This window comes from Phaseolus vulgaris, chromosome 11, assembly GCF_000499845.2.
Source record: "Phaseolus vulgaris cultivar G19833 chromosome 11, P. vulgaris v2.0, whole genome shotgun sequence".
Taxonomy (NCBI): Eukaryota; Viridiplantae; Streptophyta; class Magnoliopsida; order Fabales; family Fabaceae; genus Phaseolus; species Phaseolus vulgaris.
In genome coordinates, this window is record NC_023749.2 from 7,638,054 (window position 1) to 7,654,543 (window position 16,490).

At 32.1% G+C, this 16,490-nt stretch overlaps 2 long non-coding RNA genes across 2 annotated transcripts; both read left to right on the forward strand.

Moving 5' to 3' along the window:
• Positions 1–5,925: 5,925 nt before the first annotated feature.
• On the forward strand, positions 5,926–6,783 carry LOC137828289 (uncharacterized). The gene is made up of 2 exons (XR_011083850.1): positions 5,926–5,991; positions 6,286–6,783. It is a non-coding gene; the product is annotated as an uncharacterized lncRNA (long non-coding RNA).
• A 3,955-nt stretch (positions 6,784–10,738) lies between these two features.
• On the forward strand, positions 10,739–11,479 carry LOC137825514 (uncharacterized). The gene is made up of 2 exons (XR_011083307.1): positions 10,739–10,856; positions 10,971–11,479. It is a non-coding gene; the product is annotated as an uncharacterized lncRNA (long non-coding RNA).
• Positions 11,480–16,490: the final 5,011 nt, after the last annotated feature.

Here is a 16,490-nt window from a genome sequence, read left to right on the forward strand (position 1 = left end):
AAAAGTGATGTTGAATCAGATATCTCTTTAATTATCTCGCTTTCAGCATCATCGTATCCAAATGAGTGGATATTGGATTCAGGTTGTACTTATCATATGTGTCCCATTCGAGAATGGTTCTTTGAATTTCAAGAACTTGATGGCGAGGTTGTTTATATGGGTAATGATAATCCATGTAAGACAACTGGGATAGGTTCAATCAAGCTGCGGAATCATGATGGATCCACCAGAATTTTGCGGGATGTACGGTACGTGCCAAAGTTGAAGAAGAATCTCATCTCATTAGGGGCTTTAGAATCTAAAGGCCTAGTTGTGACGATGCGAGATGGAATTCTTAAAGAAACTTCAAGAGCACTGGTGATGTTGAAAGGCGTGAGGAAGAACAATCTGTATTACTATCAAGGTAGTACAGTGGTGGGGATAGTAGCGGCATCAACTTCTGGCACTAAGAAGGATGACGAGGCAACGAAGTTGTGGCATATGAGGTTGGGACATGCTGGAGAGAAATCCTTGCAAACTCTTACCAAGCAGGGATTGTTGAAAGGTACGAAGGCTTGCAAACTTGAATTTTGTGAGCATTGTGTTCTGGGAAAACAACGAAGAGTGAAGTTTGGCACTGCAATTCACAATACCAAGGGTATTCTGGATTATGTGCATTCAGATGTGTGGGGACCTGCCAAGACTCCGTTAATCGGAGGTAGACATTATTTTGTCACTTTTGTGGATGATTTTTCCAGGAGAGTTTGGGTGTTTACTATGAAGAACAAAAATGACGTGCTTGAAATTTTCCTTAAGTGGAAAGCTCAAGTTGAAAACCAGACAGGAAAGAAGATTAAGGTTCTCCGAACCGACAATGGAGGAGAATACAAGAGGGATTCGTTCCTGAAGGTATGTCAAGATTGTGGCATAGTTCGACACTCCACTGTTAGAAAAACACCACAACAGAATGGGGGTGTCGGAGCGTATGAACAAGACACTTGTGGAGAAAGTTCGTTGTATGTTGTCTAATGCTGAGTTAGGCAAAGAGTTTTGTGTTGAGGCTGTGACATACGCTCAACATCTCGTCAATCGTTTGCCATCATCTGCTTGCAACTGATTATGATTCTTTGCATGTTTTTGGTTCTATTGCATATTATCATGTGATTGAATCAAAGTTGGATCCACGGGCAAAGAAGGCTCTTTTCATGGGCTTTAGTCCTGAAGTGAAGGGATACCGTTTGTCGTGTCTAGAGGCAAAGAAGACGATTATCAGTAGGGATGTTGCCTTTGATGAATCTGTCATGTTAAAGAAGGTAAATCCAGAAGGAGTTGATAGTACTCCGCAACAGGTGGAGTGTGCCCGGAAGCAGGTGAAGTTTGAGCAGACAGTGGTGATCCCAACACAAAATACCACAAGTGACTCTCCTGTGGCAGCAGAAGAGTCAGATGAGGAAGAGGTTCCTACCCAAGAATCTCAACAACAATCAGCGCCAATTGCAGTTAGAAGACAGAGACGAGATATTCAGAAGCCTGCTCGTTTCATGGATATGGTTGCCTATGCACTTCCAGTTTTGATGACATTCCATCCACTTACCCAGAAGCCATTCTGATCTCAGAGAGTGGTAATTGGGCAGGTGTGATGGAAAAGGAGATGCAGTCTTTGAAGAAGAACAAGACGTGGAAGCTGGCACAATTACCAAAAGGTAAGAAGGCAATTGGGTGCAATTGGGTGCAAAAGGATTTCCTAATAAAGAAGATGTTTGCTACAAGGCAAGGTTGGTTGCTAAAGGCTTCGCTAAGAGGGAGGGAATTGATTATAATGAGGTATTTTCTCCAGTTGTTAAACATTCCTTCATTCGAATTTTGTTGGCCTTGGTAGCACAGTTGAATTTGGAGCTAGCTCAACTTGATGTAAAGACCGCGTTCCTACACGGTGATTTGAAGGGGGAAATCTAAATGACTCAACCAGAAGGATACAAGGTTGCTGGTCAAGAAGATTGGGTTTGTAAACTTAGCAAATCGTTGTACGTACTGAAACAATCTCCGAGATAGTGATACAAACGATTTAATAAGTTCATGAAGGATCAGAAGTACAAGAGAAGCAAATATGATCACTGTGTATTTGCGCAAACTTGAAGATGGTTCCTACATTTACTTACTCTTATATGTTGATGATATGCTGATTGCAGCAAAGAGCCAAGTTAAGATTGACGGGTTAAAGGCTCAGTTGAGTAAAGAGTTCGAGATGAAGGATTTGGGGGAAGCCAAGAAGATTCTCGGCATGGAGATAAATAGGGACAGAGAGAGAGGAAAACTTTGGCTGTCACAGAAGCAGTATTTGCAGAAGGTACTACAACGTTTTGGTATACACAAAGAAACAAAACCTGTAAGTACCCCACTTGCTCCTCATTTAAAATTGAGTAGTCGTTTATCTCTGACAACTGATGAAGAACGAGAATACATGGCGAAAGTCTCATATGCAAATGCAGTTGGAAGCTTGATGTATGCAATGGTGTGTACAAGACCAGATATTTCACAGGTTGTGAGTGTTGTTAGCAGGTACATGCATGATCCGGGCAAGGGTCATTGGCAAGCTGTGAGATGGATTCTACGATACCTCCAAAATACCTTAGATGTTAGATTGGCATTTGAGCAAGATGAATCACTTGGTCAATGCATAGTTGGATATTGTGATTCTGATTATGCAGGTGATTTGGATAAGCGATGGTCTACAACTGGCTATTTATTCACTTTAGAAAAAGCGCCAATTAATTGGAAGTCTACCTTGTAGTCTACAGTGGCTTTGTCTACGACAGAGGCAGAGTATGTGGCGATTACAGAGGCTGTGAAGGAAGTAATTTGGCTTCATGGGTTGCTTAAAGATTTGGAAGTTGGTCAGAAAACACTTGAGTTATATTCTGACAGTCAAAGTGTTATTCATTTAGCAAAGAATCAAGTCTTTCATGCACGGACGAAGCACATTGATGTTCGTTATCACTTTGTGCGTGAGATTCTCGAAGAAGAGGAGATTGTTCTCCAGAAGATTCACACTACGGAGAATCCTGCAGATATGCTCACCAAGGTGGTTACAACGGCCAAGTTTGAACATTGTTTAGACTTGGTTAATATCTTGCACATTTGAAGTTGGCGCCCGAAGGCGCAAATTTGAAGCAGTACAAAGTTTGTTTTTGTTATGTTTTGAGAAGATTTGTATTAGGTGAGAGTTGAAATTAAGCCAAGGTGGAGATTTGTTGATTTTGGCTTAATCCCAAGTCCCACATCAGTGGGTTCATTATTTGGGAAGGAGGTTTGAGGGTTATAAATTAACCTTTCGTCCTTCACTGTTAAATATCCCAATTTGTAATATCTTCTCTCATAATAATAAAAGTGGGTTGTTTCAGCTGTGCTAAGAGATTAGGCTAAATTGGCCGAACTCCGTTAACAATTTTCTGGTGTGTTTTTCCTCTTTATCTCTTTTATTATTCCGTTCTGTTTATTCAATATTATTTTTCGGGTAGCTCTATAAGGGGTTTTGTTTTAGTGGGAATATTACCCGTTTTTTCCAACATGCCTTGGACGGCATTTGACCTGATGATATTTTTGGAAAATATTATAAATATAAGAAGCAAGAAGAAGTATGCTTCCCTAAAGGAATTGTGAGTAGATATTTCTACGAAGACACTGGAAAAGGAACAATTTTTTACGCTAGGACACAAGTTGACGGTTCATGATCTTCACCTACCAACTTGAGGGGTATTAAGGAAATAAATATTATCATATTATATGCAATTATTGTATGCAATATTATACGCAATTATATGCAATTAATTTAATAATGATAGAATCTCATGATTAGTGGATACCTACCTAATTAGCTTGTAATTTATATGCAATATTGTTTAATGATTTTTTTTTGTAATCATCTTTTGCAGGATTAGTTAAAAAATGTCAATATGTTCAGAAAGGATGAAGCAAAAGGATATATATCACAATTTCAAGTGCCTATGAGCGATAAAAATTTGAAAACAGCGAAAATATGGTGTAAAAAAATCAAGGATAACAACGAAGATGAGGGAAAAGAGTTTAGACTTCGCTATAGGAAATATGGTATTAATGAGAAGGTGTATCGTTTTGACAAAAGACATTATAGAGAAATTTTCAAAGATGAATTCAAGACTTGGCCAAAAGGAAGTACACCAAATTCTGACCATTATAACTCTTCAAAATTTATTAATAGTAGAGGTCAACCTCTGAATTACAACCAGTGCCCATCTAAATCAAGCGTACAAATAAATATTGGAAACAAAATCCTCCCATGACAGTTCTTCCATCTAGGACTCAAATACGGTACTACAAATATGAAATTCATGCCCCGTGGATATTTGTAGGATTAGTTAAAAAATGTCAATATGTTCAAAAAAGATGAAGCAAAAGGATGTATATCACAATTTTCAAGTGCTATGAGTGATAAAAATTTGAAAACAGCGAAAAAATTGTGAAAACAAAATCAAGGATAAGAACGAAGAGACAATATTACTATATTACTATCTATTGGTTAGGGTAACCACCTATCCTAATTAATATATTTTTTTCTTGTTCCTATAAAAAAAACTATTTTTTTTCTTGCTCATAGAAAAAACAACATTGAATTTTCAAGACAATTAAAAAGTATTAAAAAAAAATTATAAACAAAATTTTTTTAATAAGAAAAACATTTCTTCATCAGATTGCTCCCTAAAATGTATATTTAATAATTATATTGAAAAAAAAAAGAAACAGTTAAAAAATAGGATAAATGCAATAAGAAAGAGAGAAATAGAGTAATTTTAAAATTGATTTCATATTAGTTAATATAATTTTAAAAATGATTTATTTCAATAAAAAATATTTTTCTTTTTAATTATAATTAGATAATTTTAAAATATTTTTCAATAAAAAAAATTCATGCCTTCTTCAAATAAATAATATAAAATATATTTTGAAGGCTAAGTTCTCGCTAATTTGTGGCGGTCAACAGAAGGCTTAGTCCATTTTTATTTAAAGAGTGTGTGCTTTTATGGCTAAACTCACCTTACTTTAAAACTGTGTGGACATCTTGAAGGCTAAGCTCACGCTAATTTTTGGCCAACATGGGCAATAGAAGGCTTAGTCCACGCTTATTTAAAGATTGTGTGGCATTTTCGTGGGTTAAACTCACGCTACATAAATTTGTCAACACTTTATAGGTTAAGCACACTCTTGACCTACGCAAAAAACATATATCATGTATTGTCCGCACCTGTCAATATTTTTACGTCAAGTACATTAGTTTCAAAATTCCTATTAATATTATGCCCATGATAAATACTATTTTGCGTAGATTTTTCATAGATCCAAATTTGGTCATTCTAATAAACATTTTTTTTTTAGTGTCCGTTACTTTATGACAAATCTCATTCATCAAATTGTTCTTGTTAATGATATCAAGAAATATCCCCTTAGATTCATCTTCCTCAACGGTGGAAGCCTTGAAACAAAGACAAAGACAAGTGCATCCTTTCATCCAAATACAGTGTTAATCAATTTGCCGATAAAGATAAAAGTGCTAAATTTGAAATCATAACTCTTTTAAATTCTATTTCACCTTTTCTTTTCATTGAGGTAGATTTGATATGATTCTTCATCTCACTGTGTTTCCCACAATTCAAGCAAGTTGGTCAGACCATTAAAACGAACAAATCATCATACCAAATTGGCTACTCTATAACCTATATTGGCAATGCCCTAGCATTAGGTGGATTTTCCCTATTTAAACCACAAAGAAATATGGACAAAACATGTCATCATTTTCTTGGTTTCGTTACCAAAATCAATGGGCATCGCACTTAACATTGCCTCACACGTCATTGGTGACAACCCACCACTATATTATCATTATCATTCCATGCTTAGCTATGCCCTATTTAAGTAGCTTCAACCTCCTTCTTTCTTCGTGTTAAATCATACAAATCTCAAAGCCACATACTATATCTGGTGCGTTAACCAAAGTAATACTCAGCTTGTTTTTCAAAAAAGTACAATTAGCTTTATGCGTAACCTTATACTCACTAATTATTTCTCCCTTCGTCTTCTTCATTTAAAACCATACATACATACATATACTCTGTGCTGTTGTAATCAACAATTTATTTATTTTCCTCAACATATTTAGCATGCATGCGGAGTGTTCTACGTGTGTGTATATATATATATATATATATATTTGCTTTTATGTCAAGAACTCACATAATTTTTTCTGTGTGGCTAATTAAGTAATTAATTGTGCAGTTAGCCAGTGTTGAAGAGTGAGGAAGAAATATGAGAATGAGGGTAGTGGTAATTGCACTAACAGTTCTTGTGATGCTTGCAAGTTGTTGTATGGCGATGAATAAGATGAGTTTGGTGGTGAACATGCAAGAACACAGTAATGGTAATAATGATGAACATCAAATCCCTCTGAACAGCTACAGTGATGTTATTATCCATCAAAGTCCTGGAACAGGTGGACCAGGTGAACGTACAGTAAGTCATCATGATATCCCTCGCAAGGACTTTGGTGAATTTGCCCCCCCCGAAGGAAATGCTTAGAACATGAAGGATGATTATATATATATATAAATGGTTGTACAATTATTGTGTGGTATTGCAATTTATATGTTTGATATGTCATACATATACATATGTATGTCTACGTTGCTACTAACTACTAAGTTGTATACGTGCATAGCAATGCATGGAATAATTGTTGGGGAACTACGTTATAAAGTGTCATTTATATGATGCAAATCCTCATAGTTCGTGCCTCATGTCTATAATTAATATTTGTATGCATGAATTACTGGGGTTGGTATCCATAAGTCAGCTACATTTATGTGACGCTTTGTAGGGTACCTATGTTTAAAGAATATTTTCTTTGTTTTTTTTATTATAAAAAAATCTAATTAAATAAATAAAATTATAATAATTAAATAATGTTTCAATTATTATGTAAGTGTCTTCCTTTTATTTGAAAGATTCTTCTTAAATGAGAGGTTAACAAATGTCACCTATTAATTAGAGATTATCTACACTGCGGAAGAGTCATATGAACTTCATGTTTTTTATGTTATGTCTCATGTTTCTCATGTCAAGTGGAGAGTCACTTATAATATGCATCTACTTTATTATTATATGCAATCACTCTTCTATTAGTCCAAATACAATACCCAAATTAAAACCAAGGCCCAATACATGACCCAAATAAAATTGTAAACTAATTTATACAACTATTTAAACTAAAGTCCAGCCCTAAAAGATATTGACTTGGTCTTGTTGAAGCCAGCTGAGTTTGAATATTCTTTTTGTCCTCTCACCAAGGCTCTAGTATCTTTCATGGTGTGATGTCTTCTTTGATATATTATGTACATGAATGAATATATTTTTTATTCTGACTGGTGTCTTGATCATTTGGTTTGTATGAGGTTAGTTTAGTGATGTTTTTGAGTTGTTGGTTAGTAACTTTGTTGTTGTTTGGGTGTTTGGTAGTGTTTCGTTAGTTGTTGGTAGGATGTTAAAGTTTTTTTCTTAAGGGGAGGCTTAGAAAGTTCCTTTTCAATATGTATAAGGGTTAGATCACTCCCGAAGTTGTTCACATTTATTTATTCTTTCTTGTTGATAAAAAAGATGTACATTTTTTTTTCTCCTAGAGTTGTCTTCTTTATTGGGCCTACAAAAGTTCAATTAGACCCAATAAATTAATGTGAACCACATCAGGGATTGTCCAACCCTTATACAAATCTAAAAGGAACTTTCTAAGCCTCCCCCTAATAGTACAAAGACAACCTGCTACCAAAAATTAACAAAGCTCCTGTAAACCCCCAAAAAACAAAAAAAAAGGGACACACCAACACTGCAGAAATACATCAATTATTCATACAAATCAAATGATCAAGACATCAATTAGAATAAGAGAAAAAAGATGAGGATGCATTGGAGGTGACCCACAACCAAACCTTCAATTGAACAAGAGTAAATATTTATTAATCGTCAATCACACCACCTTTAAAGATAACTTTGTTCATATGCTTCCAAATCTCACTTACTACAGCAATCTAAATCGCTCCCCAAACATTGTTAATAGATTCAGAGGCTCTACCGAACTTAGAATGTAAAAAATGATAACATGATTCATTGTGATCCACAGATTCCACTCCAAGCCAAGCACAACACTAACTATAAACGAGCCAAGTTATTTTACACTCAAAGAACAAATGACAACATGTATCCTCTTCTATCCCCACAAACTACACAAGAGACTTTCGACCACAACCCCACGCATTTCCAAATTAGTCCTGATAGTAATCTTATTAGACAACACCCTCCAAGCAGTGACTTGAGCTGAGGGCAAAGCTTTACACCTCCAAACCTGTAAAAAAAAATACTTATTTCCCCCCTCTACACCCTTCCTTAAAACAACATAGGAAGAGTTTACCAAGTACCTTAAGAACTCCCCATCCTTCCACACCAAGCTATCCTCAATTCCCACGTCAGGCCTCATCCCTTGAATTTCCAACACACCCCCTCACGCCGAGGCTACCAACTCGTGCGTAGAGATATATGTTATGGGTGGTCCGATAACGGCCCGATAGCGGGTGGCCTGATAAACCCAACAAATACTCGCTAGGATAGGCTTGAAAATGACTCTGATACCATGTTAAGAAGTGGACTTTAAGTCTAACTCAACCTCATAAAACCGGCTCAATAAGGTGAGGTTTGCACCCACTTATATATTCTGAAAGACTCTAATCTCTAGTCGATGTGGGATCTCCAACAACACGTTCTTCAAAACACCACATTTGCCCAATTATCCTTCCAAAAACAAATATCCTTCTCATTACTAATCTTCCAAAAGAAAGCATCATCAAAATTCCAAAATTCTGTTCCAAGCCCTTCGATCCCCAAACTCCTTCAAATCTTTCCACCAAAATAAGTATTTGAATAAAACTCTAAGTATTTATTCTCCTTATTTTCTAGATTTTGTGGCTAGATTTCTATCACAATTTGTGTATGCTCCAACAAACGTTCATTCAACAAGCTGCCATGAGAATTCTACATTATTTGAAACAAACTTCGGGAAAAAGGTCTATTTCTTGTTACAAATAGTGAAGCTCAACTCAAATGTTACATTGATTCAGATTGAACTGGATGCATTGATACTAGATAGTTTGTTATTGGTTATATTATCTACTTTGAAAATTCACAAATATCTTGGCAGTCTATGAAGGAACCTAGAGTTTCAAGAAATTTTGTTGAAGCTTAATACAACCATATGTGAGTTACGATGATTAATGTATCTCTTTGATAACCTAAAAGTTAATTATAAAAGTCCAACTTTACTTTAGTGTGATAATTAGACAACTATTCAAATTTTCTCTAATCAAGTTATGCATTGTGAGGGAAAAATATCCTCTGTTGTATGCTCAACCTTCTTTCCATATCATTTAACTTGGAACTTGCGAACATTGTCACAAAAGGTCTACCTATAATTGTGTTTAAAAATATATGTTCGGAGCTATGAGTGTTTAATTTGTACTCCCAATTTGAGGCATTATTAATACTACTGGAAAGTTATTAAATAAAAATTAATTTAAAAAAAATAGTTATTATATTAATTAAATTATATATTATTTTAGAGGTTAAAAAATTTATTTATATTTTAAATTAATTTTTATTATAAATAAATAATTTTTAAATTGAAATCTAATTAGTTACCAAGATTTTAACTACTAATTATTGAAATAATTGGTAACTAATTAGATACCCATTTATAAACTATTTATAGATATAATAAAAATTAATTTATATATTAATAATTTTTTTAATCTCTAGTATCTAATTTACACTATATAACAACTAATTATTATTATTTTTAATATTAATTTTTATTTGAAATTTTTTTTAAGTGTGACATTTGTACTTGTTTGTTAGTGTGGTAGTAGTTGCTGATTTATACCACTATGATTTCCTTTCTATAAATTTCTTTTCTTTCCTCTGTTATTTGGGATAAATAATATATGTGTAATCTTTCAAAGATTATTTTCAATAAAATATTCTTTGTTTCTCTTACATTTTTTTTTGCTTTTGTGAACCTTTTATCTTCTGCTCTTTGTTTTTCAGTTTTCATTTTGAAACTTGCTATCATAAGTTTCAATCTGATCAAGCTATGAGGAATTCTGAATTAATTTCTCTGATATATATATATATATATATATATATATATATATATATATATATATATATATATACACACACACACGAAATATCCAATATTGGAGATAAAAAAAATCCTACATCCTTATCAACGTTTAAACCACAGATTTCTCCAAGCGTCAATCCATTAGTTACAAACATTATTATTTCAAAATATTAAAATAACCTTAACAGTGAAAGCGTTCTTATTGGTGGTCATTTCAATGAGGTAGATTTGAAAAAAATAATATTATTCTACTGTGTTCCCCAACAACATTCAATCAAGTTGGACAGACCACATACATTTTCGAAATGACCATCTAATTAATTCAACCTACATGTCCAATGCTCCTCAATTAGTGTGGAATTTCCCTATTTAGACCACATAGAAAAACAGACCAGAATATCACCATTAAATTTGTTTTACTAACAATTTTAATGGGCATCGCACTTAATCTTTTCCTCAACGTCAATGGTTTCAACCCCACCATGCTATTATTTAATACTCACATCCCATTTCCCTATCTCACATTTAATTTCATTCCATCTGCCCCTATTTAAGCTGCTTCATCCTTCTTCTTTCTCTTCTCCATGTAAGATCACACAAAAGGGTACATATATAGCATCTTCTGGTAAGTTATTAACTGAACATGCTTCTTGAATATGTGTGTTTTTGTATAACTCATTCTTAATTTCCCTCTTATATGTAAATAGTACTGCCTAACTGTTTCTGCCTATGACTAAAGCAAATTGATCCACTTAACGTTGAAGAGAATGAAGGTTGTGGTTATTACACTGCTAGTGTTGATGCTTCTGGCAAGCTCTTCTGTGGCTACAGATAGGAAGAAATTCATGACCAAATCGGAGAAGGGAGAACTGAGCAATAAATCTGATGATAATGGTCACCATCAAATCCCTCGAAAGGAGTATGGAAAACCTGGATCTGGCCAACGTACAATCAGTGAGGAGTTTAATCACCATTACATCCCTCGGAAGGATTATGGTACACCTGGTCAGGGAGGAAAATAAATGTTATTTAGTAGACTAAGATGCTTCATGTGGCTGTATATGTGCACGAGTCTTGGAGTGTTTGATGAGTTATGAATGCTAGATATGTGTGTTAGTAAGATATATAATATGTATTTGTTGGAGATCCAATCGACTAGAGATTCAAGTCTTTTATAATATATAAGTGGATGTAAACATTTTATTGAGTGGTTTTATGATGTTGAATTAAGATTAAAGTCTCATATTTTCATATTTTAGTTTATGAAATTACCAGCGGCAAAAAAGTACTTTAGGGGAATCGTATGATGCAAACCATGGTGGTTTCATGTACGTACGTCTTCATTTTGATAATCATGATGAGTTGGTATGTTTGTAACTCTACATTTGTTGCTTCATCATTGCTGGCTCTAATAAGATGAGTTGAATTGATAGTAAATAAAGAAGACGTTGTTTGATCAATTGTGTTTGATTGTCAATCTTCCAACCATTTCTTTCAAATGTTCTTAATCATTTTCAAGATTGTCACTTAACCACAGATCAAAATTTTTAAGGATTGAACCATAAACTTTCAATTGTTAGTTAATATCATATTAATACAGGAAATAATTTTTTTTATACCAAAATAAAGAATGAAATAAATAAGAGACATTTTAGGAATATGAAGCATGGGAGGGATGCAACGTTATGGTTATCTCATGGATCGCACACCGCATCTCAACACAAATTGTACAAAGCATCGTTTATATTGATCATGCGAAGTGGGAAGATCTCAAAGAGAAGTTCTAAAAAAACAATCAATTTCGAGTATCTGATCTTTTGCAAGAAATAAATTTTATTAAGTAGAGAAAAAGAAGCATCACAAAATATTATAATGACTCCAAAACCTTGCAGGAAGAATTAGATTCTTTACGGCCATTACCGAACTGTTCTTGTAAATTGAAATGTAGTTGCGATATGATGAAGATCATGGCAGGTTATAGAAATTCAGAGCGCGTTATGAGTTTCTTGAAAGGTTTGGGAGAAGCTTAAAATGCTGTCAAAACACAAATCCTATTAACAGAACATTTGTCGGGTTTAACAAATTTTTCTCTTTCATTCTACAACAAGAAAGACAATTAAGTGAAAGTATAGGAATTGATACAAAGATTTTAGCCAATAGCACTCATCAACAATATCAAAGAACCATTAAAGCCATTGATCGTGGGAAAGGATGGCGCAACTACGAAAAAAGGAAGATGAAAAGGCTATGGAAAGAAGTGTTCATTTCGTCACAAAATGAACCACACCACTGACGAGTATTACTCGAAGCATGGGTTCCCGCCCTGGATGAAATAGAGGGATAACTACAATGCAAGCCCTACTAAAGAAGATGGAGACTATGAGAGCGAGAGAGGAAAACACAAACCCAATGACGTTGTCAATGAGCAAAGCTTTAAAGTTATCAATTATGAACAACTTCAACATCTTCTAGATATGATTCAAAATTAAAAGGAAAAGAAAAGGTTGTTAACAACACCATAGGAGACTCCTCGACAGCAGACAACAACATAGGTAAAAAACGTATGAGTTACTGGATTCTTGATACCGGAGCCACAAATCACGTGGTTTGTTCCATCTCTGCTTTCAAAAATTACTACAAAATAAAACTAGTAAGGGTTAAGCTCCCTAACAATCAAAATGTCACTTCACCTTTTGCTGGAACTATTTTTTTAACCAAAGATACTATTTTGCATGACGTTTTGTATATATCTGAATTCATGCTAAACATAATATCTGTGCAAAGAAAATGAAATCTTTGAAGTGTCAAATTGTTTTTACACATGATGTTTGTCAGATACAGGAGAAACTTACCTTGAAGACGATTGGTCAAGCTGAAATCGAGGATGGGCTTTATCACATGTATGCATATAAAAAAGATAGCCTTATTTACTCCATGCTTAATGAAGTTGTTTTCAAAACTGCTGAAAAACATGATATTTGACATTGTAGGATGGGTCATCCTTCGAATAAGGTCTTAAAACATTTAACCAAAATTCACAGTGATATACATTTCAATCATGAAAATGTTTGCTCTCCCTGTCATCTTGCAAAGCAACATAAATTGCCTTTCCAACATAGCAAAAATTTTAGTAAATATATATCTTGTTAATTCTAAATTAAAAAAAAAGTTACAGTGTACTTGAAATCAAAACCAAATTAGCCGTAAAAACATTCGTTTTGTCTTTGTACCTTTATTTGTTCAATCTAAATGAGGAAAATTCCCCTATTCATTATTCTGTCAAAATTGATCATGATGCTAGTTTTGTTAATTTCATTATGTTTCAAGGTTAAGTACTCCATTACTCTCAAGAAAACCATTCAATTGAAATTAAAAATATTATTAGTCTTCCAGTCTTGATTAAGAGCTTTCACGCTATAATCCAAACCAGAAATCGGACCAAATAAACTTAAACATGAAAAAGGAATGAAAAAACAATTTTTTTATTAAATTGAGTTGATCTTAGATATAATTTTAAAGCCAATCAATACAAATAAATCTTGTAAACATGCTGAAATTTCATTTATAATAATACTTAACATGTATAAAGATATCACATTATAATACTTGTTCTCACTTCAAGTTTGTTGTGATAATATTGTTTGAGTTAATCATTACATTTGACATATTTGTCCGCTTTAGAGTTAAACAATTTATTACGATTTTATCTTTAAAAACGTCTCAAACAATTAAACGAGAAATGTATATTTAAATTATCCTTGGTCTCAACTCTTAAAGTAATGTCAGACTATAAAGAGTACCAAAACAAGCCCGAAATAAAAAATAAAAGGAGAACAAGAGCTCATCTTTAAAATTACTTTTTCATTTTCCTAGTTAAGAGAACAAGAGTTCGTCTTTGAAGTCATTTTTCTATTCTCGTAGATAATGTCAATAATTCAACTTTAAGTTCGTTGAAATAACATCGTTAGGATCAATTATCAAATTCAAAATATTATCTATTTTGAAACTCAAAACTCCATAACAATTTACTCTTAAAAAAAATTTCAGAGGATTAAAGAAAAAAAAAATATTTAAATTACCATTCTCATCAACTTCTAAGTCATGTTTAAGTACTAAAACAATAATAATTTTATTTTCTTTACAATTTCATGTCGAATATGTATTTTAGTATTTTATAATATATTTGACTAATATTTAGTATTTATATGTTTCAATTAATATTTTAAATTCACCCTTATGAGTATTTACTTATTTTTTATCAGCAATAACGATTAAATAAATGCAAACCACTTCAGGAGTGGTTCAACCATTATACAAAGAGAACAAAAATCAACAACTAGCTAAGCTTAACAAACTAATCAAATCAAAATGCTACCCGAACTAGAAGCCTAAAAACTGCTTCAAGCGACCAAACTCATACATACCAAAAGGTTCAAACACCAACCGAAAAAGAAAAATGGAATAGATCCAAAGGTGGACCAGTGCCCTTGCTAGCTATGTATGTCCACTTTAGTTTATATGATCCACTCTCTCTTGTTCCCTAGTTTTAGATTGCACGCTTAATATTTTAATACTTAGCACTCACATTTATATATTAATCTAAATATAGGGTAAATCATATCCTTGCTCTGATATTATGTGGCATGATGAAGTTGGGTTAATTCATATGCGATATGTTAAACCTATCAAACGGACTCCAAGTGGAATAACACTTCTAAAATTGTTCAATAGATTATATGTGCATCAAAACAACTAAAAGTCTTAGGGATAATTAACTAAATTTTAATTTGATCTATTTCCGTTCCGTTCTTTTCTTAAATCAAGCAGTTTTTTATTTACAACTTTATTCTATTTCTATTTGAACTTGTTTGAACAATTTTTTTCATAAACACTTTTAAGAAAGAATAATAAAAAATAAAAAATTAATTTTTATAGAAATTAAAATTAATTTATACACAGACAAATTTTTTTTTTAAAACTCCCTTATAGTTTTATGAAAATTTTGTTTTTAACTTGTATATATTAGTTTCACCTTATTACTTTTTTTTTTCAAACAGGGCTTAGAGAAAAATTCTTTAAAACAAACCTTATATTTCATTTCACTTTACTTCTATTCTCAACTAGGCATTTCTCTTCTGGTAACTTCTCCCACTATCAAACAAAGGGTAAATGGCACAAGTAAATTTGAATTATTCAAAGATGTTCATTTTCCTTGCTAATTAAGCATGTTTTTATGCTTTGTTTGGATTGGAGAGTAGAAAGTTGAGGGTGTAAAAAAGTGGAATAGTGGAAGTATGAGGATTTGAGAAGAAAGTGTGAAGAAAGCTAAGTGTGTTTGGATTAAAGTATGTTAGAGTAAATGTGTGATAAAAATTTATTAAAATATGTGAGTGATACTATAGTTATAAAAAATATTTTAAATTATTTTTAATGGTGTAAATTGTAAGATTACAAATTTACCAGTATATAAAAAATAGAAAAATAAAATATTAATTAATTTAAAATACATTTTAGTTAATTAAAATAGTTTATATTATATAATTTAATTTGTATTATATTAGGTTATATATATATATATATCATAATATTGTTAAATTTTAAACATACACAAAAAAAATTCTTATCCAAATTTTAAATACTCATTTATTTTTTAAAATATATTAACTTTTTCGTAATAATAATAATTATAAAAATCATCATTAATATTAATAAAATTAATATTAATTATTCTTATATGAATAAAATTATATATATAAAGGTTGTTTGCTTTTTTTTTTTTCTGCATGAACAATACATAAATGGATCCAAACATACTGTAAAAAAAACATGAAAAACAATACCTGTTACATAAGCAACACTTAAGACATAACAAGAATTCCTAATCCTCTGAGCACCGCTGCCCTCATGTTATGATGTTCTTTTAAATTTTGTTTTAATTTAAAAACTAATAATTAATATAGATATTTCATTTTATAACAGAACAATAATGACATGTGGTATGATGAATGAATAATTTGATAAAAAAATTAACACATGTAAAAAAAAACAATAAATATAAATTCTGTATTACTAAAAAAAATTATTAAATAAAAATAAAATATAATTCATTGTTACAATAATTAAATTGAAAATATTAAAAGTTAAAGAAATTATTATTTTTTATTATTAATAAATAAATTTTAAATTGATATCTAATTAATTATTAAATTTTAACTAATTAGATATTAATTTAAAAATTATTTATCTACAATAAAAATTA